Below are 21974 nucleotides of genomic sequence, written 5' to 3' on the forward strand. Positions count from 1 at the left end.
TAAAAAATGAATCCTTCTTGCCTTTACTTGCACTTCTAATCTTTGTTTTGTTATTTCTGCTTCTATTCTTGCCCCATCCCCCAACCTGTTTCATATCACTACCCAAGTCCAATTTCTTAACTAAACAAATGGTCATTTATTTCATTGCATGAAGCCATTCAAAGGTTACTCATTATCTTCTAATTAAATGTTGAGCAACAAAGTTTTACACTGTCACTATTGTTTGGTTATTGGAATTATAACTATCTTTCAACACCTCCAACAACTGGACCTGGAAGATGCTCTGTCCACAGATTCGGGACTTTGGCCTCTACCATTTTCTGGATCTACTAGCTACTTGGAGTTTTTTCTATTTGGACAGATGATGGATGGTGAAAAAGAATGAATGTTGGAGGTGAAAGCTTTTCTTTACTGATGCTTATATGCAGAACTAACACGTGGTAACATTTTACTGTAATCTACAGGAGAGTCTTAAAATTTTCATGGGGCCATACTCCTTCAAAGAGTAGGGGTGATAGTGGTCTTGACCACAGTTACCAAAAGGAAAACAATGGTCACTATATCATTCTTTACAAACTAGTTCGGGAGTCCTGCATCCTAACTTTTTGAGGCCCAACTGGGTATACTATCCTTTGCAACCCCACTGGGCATTATTTATCTTCATTGTTGTACTTACCATTGTATTTCATTTATTTCATGAGTGTACTATGGGACTTGGGTAAGTGACTTGTGGACTACAACAATGCCCTACCTACAATAGTGCCTGAATCATAGTTTATATTTGGTAAAAATTGCTTGAATTGACTATCAAATGAATTGTAGCTTTAAAAAAATAGCTTTAGCATTCTTCAACTGTATGTATCTGCCTAAATCAATATATTTTGCCAATTCCATCAAGATAAAAATGTTGATTTTGTTTTCATATTAAGTTCTCCTTTGGGGCCTCAGAGCCCATTGAGATAAAATGATGTCTCCTGCTTTAGATTGCTTAATAATTAGGTTTCAGGGATAAAGGGCAAATACAAACACAGTTTATCACTCATGCAAGAAAAAGGGTGGTAATGAAGGCAGCCGTTGTCACTTGAGCAATGCATGAGCTGGGTTTAAAGGAGGCTCAAGCACTGTTCTGAATGGAGATCATTGGATGGATTAGGCCTTACCCGTGTATTTTGCATGGCCTGCAGGAAGCCATCATAAAGTCAGTGGGAACAGAAGCTGGGGAAACAATCAGTGAGGTTGTTCAGGCCAGAGTACTTCAGGTACTTTGTAAGAGCAATTTGTCTAGTGCTCTTCAAAGCACCCTCACTTATAGTCTGCACCAGAGGCACATGGCATAATGCAGAGAATTGAACTGTTCTCTAATTACTTACTGAGATTAAGCTTCTCTAAGCTAAGAGGTTGAAAGTATGTCTATAAAGCATCTTTGCAAAATAGTTTCCTTTTAAAAACTTTGTCTGTTTAGACATTCAGGATACAAAGGATACCGGATATCAGTTTTTCTAGTGGTCATCCATCATCTGATGCCTGGGATTCAGTGGAGGTGGCTTAGGGGGCTTGGATGGTGGGGAACTGAGAGTTAGGAAGGGCATGCTAGTGGTAGGTGTGTCTGACCTTTCTGCCTTTAGATTGGGTTGGTACTTTTAGGTTCTGGAAACTTTCTGGAAATAAAAAGGGATCCATTGTTGAAATAAATATGTGAAAACCCTACTGATATCGTTGCCTCTCGCTTTAGTCATAAGAAAACAGGATGAACTGGGCAGTGGTGGCACATACCTTTAGTCCCAGCACTTGGGAGGCAGAGGCAGGAAGATCTCTGAGTTCAAGGCCAGCCTGGGCTACAGAGTGACTTCCAGGAGAGCAAAGGCTACACAGAGAATCCAGGTCTTGAAAAATAAAAAGGAAGGAAGGAAGGAAGGAAGGAAGGAAGGAAGGAAGGAAGGAAGGAAGGAAGGAAAGAAGGAAGGAAGGAAGCAGCAAGAAACAGTTAAAATCATACAGTTAGTTGCTTATGAGTGTGGTAGATAGAAAGCCATCTTTTTACTCCCCCAGACTAGTGCCTTTTTACAGAGGAACAATCATTCCATTTCAGAAGCTAATGAATTTATTTTAGGATGACCACATTACGCATTTATACACAATATAATCTTTTTTCAGACCATGAGCAAATAACTCATAGCTATTCTAGAATTTACGTCACTAGCAGCTACAAGAAGGACATGGAATTTGCTTTTAAACACCTCTGGGAGCTTGCATTGAACATCCTGAGCTGTTGCAACTTGAAAAAGGTGGTGGCTGTGGAACTTTCCAAAGCTGAGCTGGTTCCCTACCTAGAATTATGGAGAGTGGAGCTCTGCTCAGTCAATGCTCAATCACTGTGCTCAGAAATAAATTTAGAGTAAGAAGCAAGTTTGCAGATGTCAGGGGCTGGAGGTCATTCTGCCTTTGTCCCTATAGCAATTAGCCACAAGGTGGCCACAGTTCACCCTTCCACCTGCATAGACTGTCTCCACTGTGTGCCCCTCGACCCCCTGTGAAAAGAATGTTAAGTACATTAGGCAGTGGTTTTAGAAGACAAGAATATGTATGATTTCATCTTTAATCAGTGAATTTATGTTTTTTTATGAAAGAGCTAAATGAAAGGCAACATAATACTTTCAGCTGAAAACGGATATAGCAAGATTTTTTTTTTTTTTGGTTTTTTAAAAAAACAACAACCCAGTGCATAGGCAGTTTTATTGGCCATTTTTCTAAATCTTGAAATGAGGAAAGATGATGGTGATATCTTGATTATATACATCATAACTTTTTTTGGTAAGTAGACGTTTCACTATGGTGAAGGAAAGGCAGATTCACTTCTAACCATGCTCCAGTGGCCTCTTTGACGTTCTGGGTCTCTCAGAAGTGTTTGTGAGCCCTGGAGGAGGGCAGCTCTCTTCCTCTCTGACGCTGGGTGGCAACCAAAGAGAAGAGTTCAGGTCTTCACGGAAATGAAACTCATCGGGGTTTCCCTTCTCCACTGTTCATGGGGGATACATTTCAGAAAAGCAGAATTTCACAATCCTGCCACATCCTTTGTTGTGGGGTCATCCTGGGCCCTGTCCCATTAGATACTAGTAGCACTCTTTTATGCCAAAATGCCTCTAAACATGGTCAAATGCCCCATGGCCAGCAAAATCACTCCCCCCAACCACTGCAGCCCTGAGAACTGGTTTAACTAGTCTTGGGAAAAACAAAAACAAGCAAAAACAAACAAAAAAACCAAGCCCAAACCTGATGCTCTACCTGCAATAACATGATTTTTACCAGCCCAGCATCCATTCCTTGGCTGCCCTTGGGCACTTTCACTGAAGTAACATGCTTATAGTTTTTGAAATGTTTGTTTCAGCTTTTTTATATATTCATTTATTTTTGAGAAAAAAGTCTGTGTGACCCTGGATGGCTGAGAACATACCACATTGCCCTCAAAATCACCGAGATCGGCCTTCCTCTACCTCCCAAGTGCTGGTATTAAAGGCATGAGCCACCATGCCAGGTTTTAAAAGTATAGCCCAGGCTGGCCTTGAACTCATGATCTTTCTGCCTCTGCTTCTTTAGCATATCCTACCAGTGTGTACCATCATAACCATCTTGAGTCTTTTGTTGTTGTTGCTACTGCTGCCTTTTGTTTTTGATTTTTTGAGACAGGGTCTTTCTGTGTAGTCCTGGCTCTTGGAACTTGCTTTATAGACCAGGCTGGCCTGAAACTCAGAGATCCACTTCCCTCTGCCTCCTAAGTGCTGGGATCAAAGGTGTGAACCACCACCACCAGGCTCATCTTGAGCTTTTTAAAACCTGAAATTCCCAGTGGAAAATCTTCATCTTGAGCCTCTGGGACAAAACATTGTTGTTTGTTCCTAGTTGTTGTCTATGTTTTGTGAACCTATCCAATGATGTCACCACTGTTATCAGATAGTGGTGGAGCTATCTCTATCAGTTATGCCTTTGAAAGCCTTATGTGTATATACAGAATTTGTAAGTAACACAGAGTTCTGCAGTCTGAGCTGTATGGGCTTGAGTTTTCCCGTTGCTCTTTATCCAGTAATCCAAGCAAACACGTTAAAAGACTATCTCCGAGCCCTGGAAGGAAACAGTGGTGATTTCCCAAACAGTCAAAAGCTTCCTTTATTTAAAGTCTCCCCCCAGCTGGACTTGATGCAATGTTTCCTTTCTAAGATCTCAGATAGCAATGAAGTATCTCAAAGCTGTTGGAGGGATGTGTAGACGGCTTAGATCATCTGCCTGTGTATGCTAGGCCCTAAGGGAGGTTTGGAGGCCAAGCATGACAAGGACCCTGTGGTGACTCATGTCACTGTAAGTACAAGAAACCACAGCTTTTCTTCCTCAAAGTCTCTCAGGAGCACTGCATAGCCTGAGGTCAGGGAGGGAGAGCATTGCTGCTGTGTACAGCCAGCTCCCAGGGTGAGCAGGGACTGTGAAAGGGGCCAGCTGCTGCTGCTGCTGTTTTTTTCTGCACTGCTGAAATAAAAGCAATTTCCTTGCCTTGTGCAAAAGCGTAACAGTGTTGACAGCTGAGAATATCCGTGTGAATACTTTGGAGGCAGCAGAACACCATCACAGGAGGAGTCAAGTGTTTTTTTGTTTTTTTTTTTGGTTGTTGTTTTATAGAGGTCATTTATATAGCAAATCCAAAACAGAAAAAAAAATCCAAAACACAAACTCACTTTTTATATCATGGGTTCCATGCTTTGGCTGCCCATTTGAATCACTTGGAGAGCTAGCAAATCATTCGGATGTCCAACCCCCTATTTCCTGTGACCTAGGTTGGAATGTCTGATGATGGGCCCACCTGAACAGTAGTAGTGTTAAAGTTTGGCAGTTGATTTTAATATGTAGTATTAAAACCATTCACTGTTCTTCTTTTTTCATCCACTCCCATAAGACTGCTTCATTTGTCTATCAATGTCTATGAACTTGGTTCTTGAAATCTATTGCTAGGCCTCTCTCCAGAATTTCTGATTCACTTCTTGGGTAGTGAATTTGAATCTCCAACAAAAAGTCCAGGTGTTGCTGCTGTTACTGCGGTCTCAGAGCCACAGAACCACTGCTCTGTAGGCTGAATGAACTCTTCTGGATTCTGGCATTAAGATTTTCTGTCACTGTCCCTCATTCTTCCTTCGAATACCGAAAACTCAGACTTCACACTTATCACCCCCTTTCAATGATAAACTCTTTTCTTTTGATTCCATTTATTCATCCATACATAGGCAAATCCCAGCTACCTGATACATGTTGGGAACAGACATCTTATTTTTGCTTTCTTTCATCAAACTTTCACATAGCTCTGGGCACTGTGGTGGTTTCAATGAGAATGACCCAATGACTCATAGATTTCAATGCATTTGTTCCAGATTGGTGGACTGTTGGGAAGAATTAAGAGATGTGGTCTTGTTGCAGGAAGTGCGTCATTAGCTTTGAGGTTTCAAAAGCCCACACCAGGCCTAGTGTCTCCCTCTCCCCCCACCCACCCTCTCCCATCCTCCTCCACCCTCATCCTCCCTTCCTTTCTCTTTCCCTCTCTCACATAGTTGTCTACTGGGTTTTACTTGTTTGGGGGCACTTGCTTCCTTCCCATCTTTGCACTTAAGGACTAGACTGTACATGTGGTTGTTTTTCTTTTTGCAAAGACACAGAGTGGGGAGCTTGGACATGTGGCTCAGTTGGTAGAGTGCTTGCTCAGTATACACAAATCTCTGAGTTGGGTCCCTGGCACTAGGGGCCAGTCATCTATTACAGGGACATCTCAGGACAGGGAAGGTGGAGGCAAGATGATCAGAAATTGAAGGTCATCTCAGCTACATAGTGACTTTGGGGACAGTCTGGGATACATGAGATAGTATATCTTTAAAATGTTGCAGAATGGTGGTTTATAGTCAGGGAGCAATGCTGGGTGGGGAAAACCATTCTGAAATGAATGTTATGGCTCCATTCTAGAGCCCTTGCTTTTAGTTCTGGAAAAGAATGATAACACTTGCTTTAACTTGTATTAACTTTTGGTTTTGTCACCTCCATTACTCTCAGGGATGAGGATTCCCAATTATTAATTCTTCATAGCTATTTTGTTTTCTGTTGCTCCATAGTACTCTAAAAACAAAACCACACATTGTATTACAGTTTCTGTTAATCAGAAGTTTTCTTACAGGTTAGTTGAGGTTTTTGTTCTGGGTTCTATAAGTCTGAAATTGAAGGGTTATCTAGGCTGATTTCTCATTTTAAGAACTCAATAGAGAAAGATATATTCATCCTAAGATCACATGTTTATTGGCAGAATCTCTTTAAGGCTATAGAGAGAATGGAAGCTTGCTTCTTCAAAGTCAGCAAAAGACAGATGTTGGCCTTTCTGTTTGGATAGGAAGGTATCCTGGGACTTGGGAAGCCCAGGAACCACACAGCTCTGAGGTGGGTCAGTGTCCCAAGGGAAGGGCATTCTGAGACACCGGAGCCCAGGAACTACACTGTTCTGAGAGGAAGCCTTCTCATCAGAGGCATTGCAGGTCCCAGTGGAGGGTATCCCCAACTGAGCTAAGGAGCTCAGGAGCCTCAGGCCTACTCCTTCTTCCCTTCTTCCTTGTTTATCTTCTTCTGATGAGTCACACCAGGCAGGAAATCTCATAAGAGATTTTTTGGAGGATACAGGGTATAGAGAGACAAATCCAGGAGTGGCTGCCTATGCTCCTGAGAGGGAGTAGACAACAGGGAGTTGGACAAAGCACAGTGCTTATTTATATAGGAGTTCTTGGGGATGGAGCTTTCTAGGGTGGAGTTTTCCAAGATGAGAATTGGTTGGCTGTCAAGTCCTGAGCTGGGGAAGCTCAGGGATTGGTGGGTTTTCCTGTTCAGAGATTGATGGGTTTTGTTCAGACTCCTCACATAAAATTAGCATAATCTGGGCAGGTTGAGGGGCTGGAGATGACCTTTGTGACAGTTATGACAGTTAGGGTGGTCTGGAGGAGGGGCCTGGCTACTGGAGTGCCTCAGGTAGGGACTTGGTCACTTTCCTGCCTTGAGCGTGCATAAAGTTTACAAAAATATAAAGTTTACAAAGTACACAAATTTTACAAAGGGAATCCACAGCAGGGAAAGCCTTTCTTGCCATTTGAGTGGCATGAATATCCAACAAGAGTTGGCATTTCTTTGATTCTGTTTAGACCCTCTTTGAATATACAATCTAATTAGGCCAGGCACACTTAGGGTACCCTCCACACTTTTTCCAAACAAGAGCTTCCTTATGCAGCCCTGGTTGGCTTCTAAATCATGATCCTCCTGAATCATCAGCAATTACAGTGTGATACCACACCCAGATGTAATCTTCCTTTGGAGCAATGAATGATTAGAAACTTATGTTACACCTGGAAAATATCTCCACCTTATTGTACTTCATTGGTCAGATAGAATTTATAGGACCTACTCTTCAGTCAAGGATCAGGGTTTATAAAAGAATGTGAGTTATTTTGTCTGCCACCGTGGCTAGGATGGAGATTCTTGATTACAATGTGGGAGACAGTGTTTGTTCCCTGAGAAACAGCACTATCACTCGTGGAAAGTAATTGATTTGGCAAGAGCATCCTTTTTTTGCCTTCTACAACAAAATTCATTCTTGATTTATTCTTCTATGGTGCAGTCTAGTTTTTATTTCCAGTATTTTTCTAAATAAACCAATTATAAGTTATATTCATGTCACTAAAGACAAAATCGTGAACTAACCTTTATCCATGTACTTCAAAACAAATGGAGGTCTTTAATCAGAAATAACTAAGCCAGCCAGACTAAAATCCTTCATAAATCATACCCCTTTGGGTATGTGTAACCAGCAGAATGAGCTCAAAACTTGTCTATAATTTCCAGTCAAGATGAAGTGCAAAGGCAACCTTACTTAACTCAATCACAGAAGCATCAGTAGTCTTGGAGTTCTGCTATTTTGTGGTAGTTTAGGAATCCTCTTCCATGTTCTAGACCTAATGATATGAAGTATAATGGGATTTCATGCTACTAACATTGAGCTTTCCTTAGTTAGGGAAATATCATTGGGAAGTTAGAGTGAGCCTCAAATGTGAATGTAGAGAACAGATGAGAAGGGGACAAGCCACATAGTGTAAAGGATGTGGTGGGAGAGTTGTGGTGACACTGCTGGAATAGGTAGGGCTAATATGTTCCATCCTTCACTCTAGCTCTCCAGTAATTCTTGAGATTTCCAGGCAGTCTGCTTTTCAAAAGACACCGCTAACGTGAGCATCCTAAACATCTTCTGTTGCTAGCAGACCAACCAATGGGCCAGCCATTTCAAATCACCTCTCTTCTGCATTTAATGGCGTCACATTTTTTTATTTCATAATTGCTGATACAGGTGCAGAACTATGTTTAGTAGTGCTTCCTGTAAGTGTCTGTACAAAATGATCTTCTGAATGCTATTAAAAAAGGGGAGTATCAGTAAAGCTGGATGTCCTAAAACACACATAAAATAGGTTTAGAGATTTAATTACAGTAAAGTTATACCGGACTGCTTTATTTCAAGAAACCTTGATGAGCTTCTGATCTAATGATTATTTATAAATATTGCCGAAGTATCCTTTGTTGTTCAAAAGGATTCACTCAAGGGTTCCTTTAAATAGTGCCTTTAAATGTTTGTTTATAAACTATTAACTACTTGACAGAGAAGCAGGGAAACTTAAACTGTTGGGAGCCACTGCCAGTTGAAGATTAATCCGAAATGTAGATAAAGCCACTCTCTGATTATAATGTAAGTCAATGAGAAAATATAATTAAATTTATAAAAATTTAATCACCACAGAACTCTTCAGGAGCAGATCTTTGCAAGGAAGGAGGTACACCTGTGGTCGGTTGGTCTTTCTCTGTCTCCCTATCCCTGTCTATGTCTTTGCCTTTCTGTCCCCCCTCCCGTATCCTGCAAAAATCTTCTAAAAGTCAGTGTCTCACAAATCTCTACTCAGCCTACGCAGTTCTCATGAGCCTTGTTCACATGTGCCAAGATTTCCCTGCTTTGCATTTTGCTTCCTTCATTGTGCCTGGCAAACAGCCTGGATCACAAGACTCCCTGGTAGGTATTTGTTGATTTGACATGAGACATTCCTTCAAAAATAGGCCAAGAAATGGACATCTCACATATGGCTTGTATTGGGTTGTAGTGAGTCCTGTTCTGACTTCCAAAGTCACTTTTGAAGCGATGATGAGGATTTACACCTCTAGGCTGAGGGGACATAAACATTGACCTGAACTCTATACATCCATAGATCTCTTCTCAAGGACACTTCTCATGGAACTCAAACCTAAGGGAAGTAGAAAAGAAGAAAAATTCTTCTGTTTATTTATTATGTTTTCATTTACTGATGTGTTTTCACTGAAAAAACATAGACATTAAGCAGAAGATAAGGCAATCAGAATGCATAATTAATGATTATAGGGTCAGCATTCTTTTAAATGCCACCCAAGTCAAGAAATAGAATCGTGTCAGTCACCTAAGAAGCCCCAAGGCCAACCAAGTGTCCCATGTCAACTTCAACCACCATCTCCTCCCTAGTTGACTTTTACAGTAATTATTCTTTCCTATGTGTTTATAGTTTTATTACATAGTGGTACATCCTTAAATCCTAAAACTTAGGATTCCCTTTTTGTTAAAATATGCCCTCTAAGCATATTTTCATCCAAGACATCCTTTTCATTTATGCTTTTTATCCCAGAAACTTATTCATCAAAATATATTCGTCAAATGCTGTGTATCATTTGATCTGTGCAGATTCTCACAGTGCATTTTGGTGATTGGATCCATGTGGCTTAATTTATCACACCCATCTGTCCTGTTTCTCTTATGAAATGACAGTTGCATATAGACCAGTGGTTAACTAGGACTGATTTGCACAGTTTTCTGTTCCATGAGAGACATTAGCGGTGTTTGGGAGGAATTTTTGATTTTTACAATGGAGTAAGTATGCTATCAATATCTCATTTAATACATAGAGGCTAGTGATAGTGGTGTCCATCCTACAATGTGCAGAACAACCTCAGTATACACCTTGAAGAGTTTTATCCAGGTTCAAATCTTATTAGTGCTAAGCTTGAGAACTCCCAGTTTAGTGGTTTGTTCAGATTCAGGTACAGTATATATGTATGTACATATGTATGTATGTATGTATATACATTTGGCCAAATTGTTGGTGGTATGATATTTATGAACAGTCACAGAAAGTATAGATATAATTTAGATGTCTGTGATATTCATTACTTATATTAATAGTTGTGAAATAGTTCTCCAAATGACTAATGTCTATTTTATTTATAAGTTGAAAAACTGCAGAAAAAGAACGTTCTCCTTCAAATTTCATTTGGTTTTCCATTGATACAGTTCACATAAAGTTGCATAAATTACTTGATTCTTCTAGATTATGAGATAAAAGATAGATTTTGAAAGTGTATGTTTAAATCTTGATTTCCATATTCCCCAGATTTGATAGTGAGCAAGTTATTTAAACCATTTGAGTATTACTTTCTGAATTAATAAAACAACTGTAATATTTGTCTTGTAGTAGAATTTGATGAAGACAAAGTGAGATTATTTGATTATTACTTTTAAAAGAATTAAAATGGCCTATTCAGGGAAGATTTTACTGGGAAGATGACATTTGAGTCAAGATCTTAAAAGGATGAAAGAACAGACAGAATGCATCTGGGTAAAGAGAACTCCAGGAAGAGGAAATAACAAATTAAAAAGCTTTGAGGCAGAAGAATAAAGGTCGTATTTAAATAAAAGAATACTGGGCATGGTGGCTCATATCTTGTAATTCCAGCACATAGAGGCAGTGGAAAGCAGATCACTGTAAGAGGCCAACCTGGTTTATATAGTAAACTCCAGGCCAGCCAGGGCTACATTGTGAGACCTTGTCTCAAGAAAAAAAGAAAGGAAAGAAGAAAGGAAGGAAGGAAGGAGGAAAGAAAAAAGGAAGACAGAAAAAAAGAAATAAATAAAGAAAAGGAAGCTGATGTGATTCAACTGGAGGTATAAAGGGAATACAAAAAGAGCTGAAGTTAGAGAGGCATCTATAGGGAGAGTATTAAAGAGACTTTGGAAGACTTTTAACTTTTACTTTAAATGAGATAGGAAGCCACTAGAACAGCGTTTCTCAACCTCTCTTAATATTGTGACCCTTTAATACAGTTCCTCATGTGGAATCCCCCCAACCATAACATTATGTTTGTTTCTACTTCATAACTGTAATTTTGATACTGTTTTGAGTTGTAAATATCTGTGTTTTCCAATGGTCTTAGACAACCCTTGTGAAAGGGTCATTTACCCCAAAGGTGTTGCAATCCATAGGTACCACTGCAGTAGAGGTTCTCAAGCAGAAGAATGACATTTTCAAAAGGATGTCCCTGGCCACTGTATCAAAATAATAGGGTGGTAGAGCTAAGGTTAGATCAAAAAAACTGATAGGAGGTAAGTGCATCTAGGACTATGAATTGATAATGAGTAGTCATTTTTGTAGCCGGTGGATGTAGATGTAAAATGAAGAGGTGGATTGGGAATGAAAGGTTAGAGAGTAAAAGATTCAAAGATGATGCCAAATCATTTTTTAATGAGCAATTATATTTATAGAGGCTGCTAGTTTTTGAGAAGGAGAATAATATGGAGTACTTGGGATTTGGAGAAATATAAGAAATTTTGTTTTGGACCTGAAAAGTTTGAGATACTTGCTTGAAAACATATTGCAAGTGGAGTTACTGACTTGGCAATTGAATATAGTTGTCTGAATGCTAGTGGGAATAACTTATAGAAAGAGATAATTGGAGATAAAAGAGAAGACATGATTTCTAGGGGGTTGTTTTTGATTAATGAAGAAAGAACTTGGCTTTTGAAAACAGAGTGAACAAACCATCCCTTGTATCATAAACAAAGGTAGAACATACAGAAAATGATCAAAGTGGCAGGTGGGGGGACAGGGTGGCATAAAAGTAGATGGAGAGGGATAATCTGGAGTGAATTCCTTTCTGGTTGTTTCTGTGTTTCTTATTAATAAGGACCATCAGAGGAGAGGAAGTAAGAAAGAAGAAATATGGAGATTTGAAGCCAGAAGAAGGAATAAGAGAAATGTCTTCTGGAAGACTAAGTAGATAAAGGAAATATAGAAGGGCTACCAACCTTTTCTAAATACCTGATTGAGATAATCACTTGTGAATATGAATAATCAGTTCTAAGGCCATGTTTATATCAAATGGATACAGGCCTGGGGTGAACAGAGAACTGGATTTATAATTGCTAGGCAATTGTGATGAATAAAGAACTGACAGTGGACACAAGGGAGTGATTGACAAGTCAGTGGCAAGACAGTAGGAGAGATGCCAAGGTATAAAGATGACAGATAGTGGAAAGACTCAATGGAATGGATATATTAGTGAGGAAGATAGGTTACTGGAAGGATGGACATTTGGTAGAATAAGCCAAAGCAATATGACATGGTATGGTGGTTAGAAAGTTAAATGAGTGAAATTAAGATAACAGAGGAACAGTATTATGATAATGATAAAAGTCTTCGATATGATCATGGAAACATATGGATAAGGTAAGGCTAATATATTCAGTGCTTGTCATATAGTAAGCTAACAAAATGTTCAGCTCCTTTCTTATTCCTCTACTCATATTCACCTGTAGCTCCATACGTCTAACTAACTTCTTACAAATGATTTTTCTACTGAAATGACCCAATCAATCAAGTGGCACCTTTGATATCCATGACTTATATCCAGATTGCAGTCTTGAATTTCACCTTTAGAAATTATAGCAGTGGATGCAAATTTTTGGTACTAATAATTCCTTTTTTTACACACATTGTTGATCCTGCTGATTGGTCTGAACATGTTTTCTCTTGGATTGTAGCCTTAGAATCTTTTTCAACACAGCATCCATATCTCTATTACCAAACAGCTGGAGTCGGAGTGTATGATTAAACCTATTTGTCATCCTTGAGCTACTGATAAGGTCACTTGGAAATTGTATGAGTTTATTGATTTTGCAAAACTCAATTATTTTTAAGTAAAGGTCTTGAACCATATTTAATTTTTCAGCATGAGAATAAATGCTTTTGTAGGTGAGAAAGGAAAGTGGCTTTCAATTTTGAGTAATGATTTTTCAGGTTCATGCTTTGTACAGTGTTGTGCATTCTTCAAGACAGCCGCATGGATGCTCTTTTTTTCAGATTAGCTTAATAAAAAGAAAATGGTAGCAAATTAGTTTCTCCAGGATACTTTTATACCAGATCATTATTATTAGTTAGAATTTGTCCCCTAATTTGAAATGTTAGGTTTTGAGCGTGCATTTTAAATCTTTAAATTATAACCATTCAGATAATTGTATTGGATTATTTTAGTTTTATCAGAGAAAGCAAAATGAGTAATGCTTTAAAAAATATTCATGTTTCAGAGTAACTTTGGATTCTAAGTGACTAAAAACATGAGCTGTTTCTGAGTCACTTGGCTTTAACTATATTTTGGGGTTGCTTGATTTATTTGATTGCTTTCAGCAGAACACATTTGTGCGCTAGTGATGGCTCACTCTCCCCCTGCTTTCACGGGGGTGGAACACTTTGGAGATGCAAAGTGATTATTTTGGGTTTCATCAGTCAAAAGGAATAGAATGAGATAAAAAGCATTAACATCTCTTTTCTTAACTTAAATTTCCAGCAATCTCAAAAGATGACTGCTGCTTAGCAAAGGATGTTGGTAGAGTTCGTTTGATTGCAAAATTATTGGGATAGTTGTTTTGAAAGTTATCTCTTTGTTGAAGTTCCAATTAAATCTTATATAATGAGTAGGGAATAGTGGTAAGTATTGTGGCGATTACAGAGGAGTATTATTTACAGTACTGTATGCAATGTTTTGTAGTCTAGTTGGGAAGATATGTTGTGTATCAAAATGTAACAAACATGAAAAATTCTAAGGGTTCAATAATCAAAGATGTATAGATGATGGAACTGTAGGACTTCAGAGGACAGAGCCACACTGTCTTGAATAAATGGAGATATAGTGATAAAGGCCTGAGACTAGCTCACAGGAACATATCATTGATCTTCCTTAGAACTGTGGAGGGACTCAAGGCTCCAACCGCGTATGTAGCAGAGGATGGCCTTGTCAGGCATCAATGGGAGGAGAGGTTTTTGGTCCTGTGGAGGCTTGATGCCCCAGTGTAGGGGAATGCCAGGGTGGGGAGAAGGGGATGGGTAGGTGGGTGAATGGGTGGGGGAACACCCTCATAGAAGCACGGGGAGGTAGATGAGATAGGGAGGTTCCAGGGGAAAATTGGAAAGGTTAAAATGTAAATAAAGAAAATATCCAATAAAAAAGCAAAAACAATAACAACAGCAGCAGCAACAACAACAACAAAGCACTGTAAGAGCTGCTTAACTACTCAGCCTCACTTTCTCTGTTCTGTTCAAATGGCTAAGTAGGAGTATTTATCCTATAAGGCAAATGTAAGCATTTATAGTCAAGGCAAATATCTTAGAATGTGCATTTACTCATTTACTAGTAACAGACATGTGGAAAAAGTAAGTTTTAGTTGTTGGGGAATGCAACTTTCTAGAACTGTGCTTTGACATATTAACTTCATTTAAAAATAGAATACTTGTGCAGTTTATACTTCAATAAATTTGAGGAAGCCATGACTGACTACTCTCCATTTCTTTTCTTTCTTTTTTATTACTACATTTCTTGGCTATTTCTTCTTCAAAAATTTGCCTTTTTTCTTTGGATTTGGCCTCTGGTTTTATATTATCTTTTCCAGATACTCCTCCCACACTTTCATTTTTAACATTTTGTAAGAATTCAGCTGCAGTGGCTTGAATGAGAATGGGTCTCATATATAAGAACACTTGGTCCCTAGTTGATGAACTGCTTGGGAAGGATTAGGAGAGATAGCTTTGTTTGAGGAGGTGTGCTATTAGGAATGGGCTTGAAGCTTCAGAAGCTCAGGGCATTTCTCTGTTATCTCTCTCTCTGCCTCATGCCTATGAATGTTTCAATACCATGCCTTCCTACTTGTTGCCATGCTTCCTGCCATGATTGTCTTGGACTCCAATGCTGTAGAACCATGAGCCCCCAAATTAAATGCATTTTTAATAAGTTGCCTTGGTCATGGTGTTGCATCACAGTAATAGGAAAAAGTAACTAAAACAGTTGGCACCAGGGAGTGGGCTATTGCTGTGACAGGCTTGAATATACTGTTTTGTAGAAGAATGTAAATGACTTTGGGACTTTGGATTAGGAAAGTGAGTGAACATTGTAAGTGAGGCTTGATGGGACATTCTAGTAGGAGCTTGGAAGACAGTAGCACTGAGAGCCAATGTGGACTATGAAGGCCCAGCTGAAGAATTTTCAGAGGTAAATAATATTAGTAGCTGGGCTAGAGACCATTCTTATAATATTTTCACAAAGAATGTGGCTTTTTCCTCATCTAAAAATCTGCCTGAAGTTTAATTGAAGAATTTTGTACTAATTTCATTGGCAGAGGAGGCTTTAAGACAGCCCACCGTGCCATGTGGTCACTCTTAATGCAGAAATCTACAATGAAAAGGAACAAGCTGCCCCACACAGCAATGACAATATGTACAGTCTCAAGGGAAAAGAGCAACAGGAAATTTAATGTTGGAGCCTTGGTTTGTGCTGAAAGAAATAGGAAAAATGGAATACAGGGAGTGGTGCCCTCAGGGCAATGACCACCCACCTAATCCTGTGAGAAGAAAAGACCTATGGTATTATCTGTTTCTAAAAAGCTCAAAAACATTGAACTTACGCAAATGTAATTTAAGGGGAGGGCAAGGCGCCCACTCAAGTGAGCAACAGAACTTGGCAGAGTTGGTCATGTGGTTTTAGAGTCATGAAGGATACAGGGGTAAAGGGATTGTGGAATCTTCCTTCAAGATTAAGGAGAACCACTGATACCAAATATGTGTCAGGGGAGTCCATGCATGGAGGCCTGAGAGGTCATTGGGTGAAGCTGTAAATGTGAAGCCTAGATTGCATTGTAGATTCCAGGATGTTGGAGATGTACAGAGCTATCTGCCAAGGAAAGCTTTAGAGATCGAGTGGAACCAACCCTCCCAAGATAGAGAAGTGTGTTGCAGTCAACAAAGCTAGATGGAGTCCCTTTGACATCAGGCATAGAGCTATAGGTTTTGGGGTTTGTCTAGTCTAGTATTTGTTTACTATATTCTGTACTATTGTATGTTTGAAGTATGTAATGAAGTTCTTGACATCTATACAATACTAAAGTCCAATAAACATATTCTTTATAAATTTCTAAAAATAAAATTTCAAAATGTATTGAGTGTTTTGCCTGCATTTATATCTGTGTACTACATGAAGGCCTGGTGCCCACTGAGGCCAAAAGAGTGTGTTAGACCCCCTGGAATTGGCATTACAGGAGGGTGTGAGCCAACATATTGATGCTGGAAACTGAAGCTGGGTCCTCTACAACAGCAGCAAATATTAACTGCTCAGCCAACTCTTTAGCTCCTGTATGACTTAGGTTCACATACACAATTAACAGGATTCAAGTTCATCTTTTCCCTGTAACCTGATGTTTCAAATTCTTAAATGTTGAGCTGTTTATTTTACTCCCACACTTACAGGTAGATCCTTTATGGAACAGATTTTAGTGGAAGGTACAGAGTGGAGAGCCATCTTATCATGTAAAGAATAGATGGGAACTCTTAATCAGCTTCTCCTTCCCATCTAATATCTTCTAGTCATGTGTGAAGGACCTGAAAAGAGTTGGCTTCCTGCATCCTTATGGGATGATTCACCTCTTTTAGGCTCAGCCCACATTTCCTCAACCTTTGTATCCTTAGGCTGAAAACTGCAGTTTAAACATGGCATCCCAATGAGTCAGGAAATGACTTCATTTCTTACCGAACTGTGTTCGCACTAATGGGAAGCCCTGAAATAGATGTGCCTCACATCCCTGCTGCAAGCCTTTGCTGTCATTTAGAGGAGCTATTGCTCTATCAGAATTCACACTGAAGCCTATTATTCCAGGGAGACAATTTTGTTATAAAAAAGTGATTTGTTATTTTAAGACTTGGCAAACAAGCATACGGGGTGGGGGGGCTTTATTTGGAGAGATGGCAATAACTTTCAGCGAGGTGTGCTTTTCCCTTACTTTGTTCTGCTTTACAGAAAGGGCCAGAATTTGGCACAAGCTAAAATTCTATAAAAGTAATTTATCAGGCTCTGCCAGCATCTGCTCATTGCCCTTGAAAATAAACTGCCTTCTTGTTTATTCACCTACTTGTGGTACTCTTTCTGCTGCCTTAAGTGGGACACAGTTAGGAGATATAGTCAACAAAGCAGTACAAATGCCTACAGATCATAATCAGGAATTGGTGAAACTGACACATGACAAAATAATTTGTACTAAGTTTTCCAAAGCCTTGCTATGTCTCCACCAGTGATTGCCTGTGCTGACTTATCATTTATTCAAAGTCTCATTGGAAGCAATTACAGACATTTTAGAATAGGCAGTCAAAATAACAAGTCATTTAGACCAGCAATTATGCATTATATGCAGTTGTCCTTTCTATTAGAAGATGACACTATTGATGCCACAACCTCCCCATGTTTAAAAAAATGTCGCTGAAAGATTGAAGTGTGACTGTCAGATTCTTCCCCTTGGATCACACATGCTGCTTTTCATTTTGCTGTGAACTCAAGTGGCAGCCTGCAGGCATCCTGGCTTTTCCTTCCCACCTCTTAGCCTCATGGTCAGGGCCTAATTAGGTGTTACGAGCAGGCAAAGAACATACTTACAATGTCAGCTCATGTGGGAGATGGTTTAGAGGTCTCTGTGAGGGTTAGGGCTCCTGGGTGATTCTTGTGCTTTGACCCACTGGAGAAGCAGTCTGTAGCAGTCTGCTTGGCAGACATTTCCCTTATGCTGTTAAAACAGAGATGCTATTTCGTCAAGGCTGGTGTCCTTCAGACCTTCACATTGTTCGTTGTCTTAGTGGAGGCTGGGAAAACAGAGGATTTATTTGTCAAATTTATATTTATGGAATGTTGCAGTCTAACTGTGTTTAATGTTTTTGGTTGATTTGCAAAATGGGCTGTCTCCTTAAAAAAAAAAGAGTCAAGTTGTAAAAGACTGTATCTTTTACAGAGAAGCTGAGTTAATAAGGAACAGCTGGGACCGAGTGATGTCATGTGCCACCTGCTTGAAAGGCCGCCCAGAGGCTCACACCAAAAGAGAGTGCTTCAGACAAGTGGATTTCAAACCCATTATTATTTTTTGTATTTTTTTTTGCAGAGCAACATTTTCCTTATTGAGATCATTTCTAATCCCCCCACCACCTCAAATACATCAGAAAGATGCAGTCTGACTTGCTACAAATGATGTTACAGTGGAAAGTCTGGGACCCATTCAACTTTCCTAGCCTAAGCAACAGTCCTTGAAGTTCTTCCTTGGCGTTCTAGGAAGCAGAAATACGGAGAGCAAGAGTATTTTCAGTAGTGGGATGTGCATACCCCAGCAGTGATTTATTTGAGTGTTGGAAGAGTTACTGATGCTATTTATATTTATTTTCCTCTTATCTTTAAAAAATTGCTTTTGGTTTTATTTTTTTTTCTTGAGGGAGAGATAGAAAGAACATGAAGTTGGCTGGGTACAGAGGTAGGGAGGATCTGAGAGAAGTTGTGGGGGAAGAAAGAGTATGATCAAAATATATTATATGAAACAATTAAAAATAAAACTTATTTTTGTATACACAATACTGTAACAATACAGTGACATGTTGCAGGATGAATATACTGGATTGAGAATGAAAGACATTAACATTGAGGATATGTGGAGACCACTGCTGATGTAGAAATCCAAAAAATGGTTTATGGGCACATTGTAGGTGATTCATAGATACACTGCAAGGATGTCGGTGAATTCTTGGCATGGTAAGCAACAGGACAGTGCCACTGGGCATGGGTGGGTTTATATTTTGATACTGTGGTAGTACTGAATGGTAGCCCTAAAGATACCAGCCTCTAACTCCTTGGTCATACTGGGAAAAAGTTTTAAATGTGAGGTAATACAGGCCCTGAAAGACAAATACTGTATGTTCTCTCTCATATGTGGATCCTACCTTTAATTCTTAATATACTTGTATTTAATGTAGGTATATGTATTGTGGCAGGAAACAAGGAATGGACCAGTGATATAAAGAAGAGGCCTTAAAGAGAGAGGGATGGTAATACAGGGAGGGTAATAGAATACATATGATTTGACGGTGGAAGGGCTAATACTGGGGGTAGAAGGGTTTAAGCAGCAATGAGAAGAGAAAAGAGAAGAGAAGAGAAGAGAAGAGGAGAGAGAGAGAGAGAGAGAGAGAGAGAGAGAGAGAGAGAGAGAGAGAAGAGGATGCAGTGAGGGGAGGGTCAGCCCAAACTAAGGGTGAATGAAAATACCTGTGGAAACCCGCTACTTTGTAAAATAATGGGACAAAAGTAATTAAAAAGAAAAAGGAGTCACCGAAGACTACCTGGATAATCACTGAATGTCACTGTAAAATTCATTAGAGGAGACCTAGGGAAATTTCACACACACAGAGGAGATAATAAAATGAAGATATAGACAAATATTGGTACAATGCAGCCATAAACTCGGGAATGATGGTGGCTATCAAAGCCTGGGGAGAGGCAGTAAGTAGATTATTCCTTAGAATGAAACCCTGTTCTGTAGGTTATATACACAAATATATAAACAAAATATATATATATATATAGGAGGAGTAAGTTATTTTGAATGTGTACACAAGAGTCAGTAGAGCTGAGTCACATAGCAGATTTATTTCTAGTTTTTAGTAACTTACAGCTTGAATTTCTGCACTGACTAGCTTACACTCCTATCAACAGTGTATAAGAGTCCCGCTTTTGGCAAATCATAACAGTATATGTTGTCAATTGTTACTCTTGATGATTGCCATTCTGACTGGGGAGAGAATCAATAAGAAAATCATTTTAAACTGTTTTTCCCCATTGGCTAAAATTTATATTTTAAAAATTACTAATGACTTGAAATTGTATCTCAGATGATCAGAAGGTCTTCATTTTAATGCATTCAAGTTGCTTTTTATGTGTCTGTTGATTTCTTGCTATGGTAGATGAGAATTTTGCCTTATCATTCACATAACTTAGACATGTATATATTCTATGCATTCTGCCTTCCTTCATTTACATATACTTTTGCTACTATTTTTATAACCCAAGAGTATTTACATTATTTTGATTATTTCAATATTGTTTACAACTAGCCAAAATGTGTCTGTCATTGTCTTTCTTTATATGGCTTTCTTTATATTCTCTTGAAGTTACAATTGACCTGTTTTGTTACCTTTAAATTGTTTTTTGTATGCTCTATTAGATCTGTTATATACATGTTAAGATTATAACTTAAACAGAAATATCAGTTATTGATATCCCTGCTGTGGATACTTCCTTCTGAAGATCTTCATCTTGTTCTGTTGGCAAAGTTTTAGGCTCCTTGCATAGTTTTAATCAATCAGAGTCTTCTTTCCCTACATTTCTGTGTTCCATACATTGTTTCATGGAATATATATACACATATATATACATGTGTGTATATATATGTATATATATATATATATATAAATAAAATTTGAGCAGCACAAATTATACTCCATAGGATAAAAAAGAAACACCTAAATTCAGGTAGAGAATGTGAGGATGGATTAGGAGACATTTAGAGAGAGGGAGGTGAATTAGACTATAAAGAATATATATTTCCGGGGGTAGGTCGGTGTTGTAGCCTGGCGAGCGTTCTCGGGCGTGTTAGCGGATAGACAGAAAAATCAAGAAAGATGTCTAAGCAACAACCAACTCAGTTTATAAATCCAGAAACTCCTGGGTATGTTGGATTTGCAAATCTTCCCAATCAAGTTCACCGAAAATCAGTGAAAAAGGGGTTCGAGTTCACTCTGATGGTGGTTGGTGAATCTGGTCTAGGAAAATCAACTCTTATAAACAGCTTATTTCTGACTGATCTCTACCCAGAAAGAATTATACCTGGAGCTGCAGAGAAAATTGAAAGAACTGTCCAGATAGAGGCTTCAACTGTTGAGATTGAAGAGCGGGGTGTGAAGCTGCGGCTTACAGTAGTAGACACGCCCGGCTATGGGGATGCCATCAACTGCAGGGATTGTTTCAAGACAATTATCTCCTACATTGATGAGCAGTTTGAACGCTACCTACATGATGAGAGTGGACTGAACAGGCGGCACATCATTGATAACAGGGTACATTGTTGCTTCTACTTCATTTCACCTTTTGGACATGGACTGAAACCCTTAGATGTTGCATTTATGAAAGTGATACACAATAAGGTGAATATTGTGCCTGTCATTGCGAAAGCTGACACTCTCACTCTGAAGGAGCGTGAGCGGCTAAAGAAAAGGATTTTGGATGAAATTGAAGAGCATAGCATTAAAATCTATCACTTACCTGATGCAGAATCAGATGAAGATGAAGACTTTAAGGAACAGACTAGGCTCCTCAAGGCCAGTATCCCATTCTCTGTGGTTGGCTCCAACCAGTTGATTGAAGCCAAAGGCAAGAAGGTCAGAGGCCGTCTCTACCCGTGGGGCGTTGTAGAGGTGGAGAACCCAGAACACAATGACTTTCTGAAGCTGAGAACGATGCTCATCACCCACATGCAAGACCTACAGGAAGTGACCCAAGACCTTCACTATGAAAACTTCCGTTCTGCCCCTGCCTGGTCCTCTGGGCTGGAGCAGACACAGAGTCGGTCTGCTCCTGTCCTGTGGAGAAACTGAATCCTGAGTCATCCAGGAGCCACTGCACTCAGAGCAGCTGGTAAGAACTCCATCTCACTCCCTAAACCCCAGAGATAGATC

At 39.3% G+C, this 21974-nt stretch overlaps 1 pseudogene; it reads left to right on the forward strand.

Annotated features, from left to right (window-relative positions):
* Positions 1–20874: 20874 nt before the first annotated feature.
* Positions 20875–21819, forward strand: LOC114633894 (annotated as a pseudogene).
* The last annotated feature ends 155 nt before the right edge of the window (positions 21820–21974 follow it).

This window comes from Grammomys surdaster, unplaced genomic scaffold (assembly GCF_004785775.1).
Source record: "Grammomys surdaster isolate TR1022 unplaced genomic scaffold, NIH_TR_1.0 784, whole genome shotgun sequence".
Classification (NCBI taxonomy): domain Eukaryota; kingdom Metazoa; phylum Chordata; class Mammalia; order Rodentia; family Muridae; genus Grammomys; species Grammomys surdaster.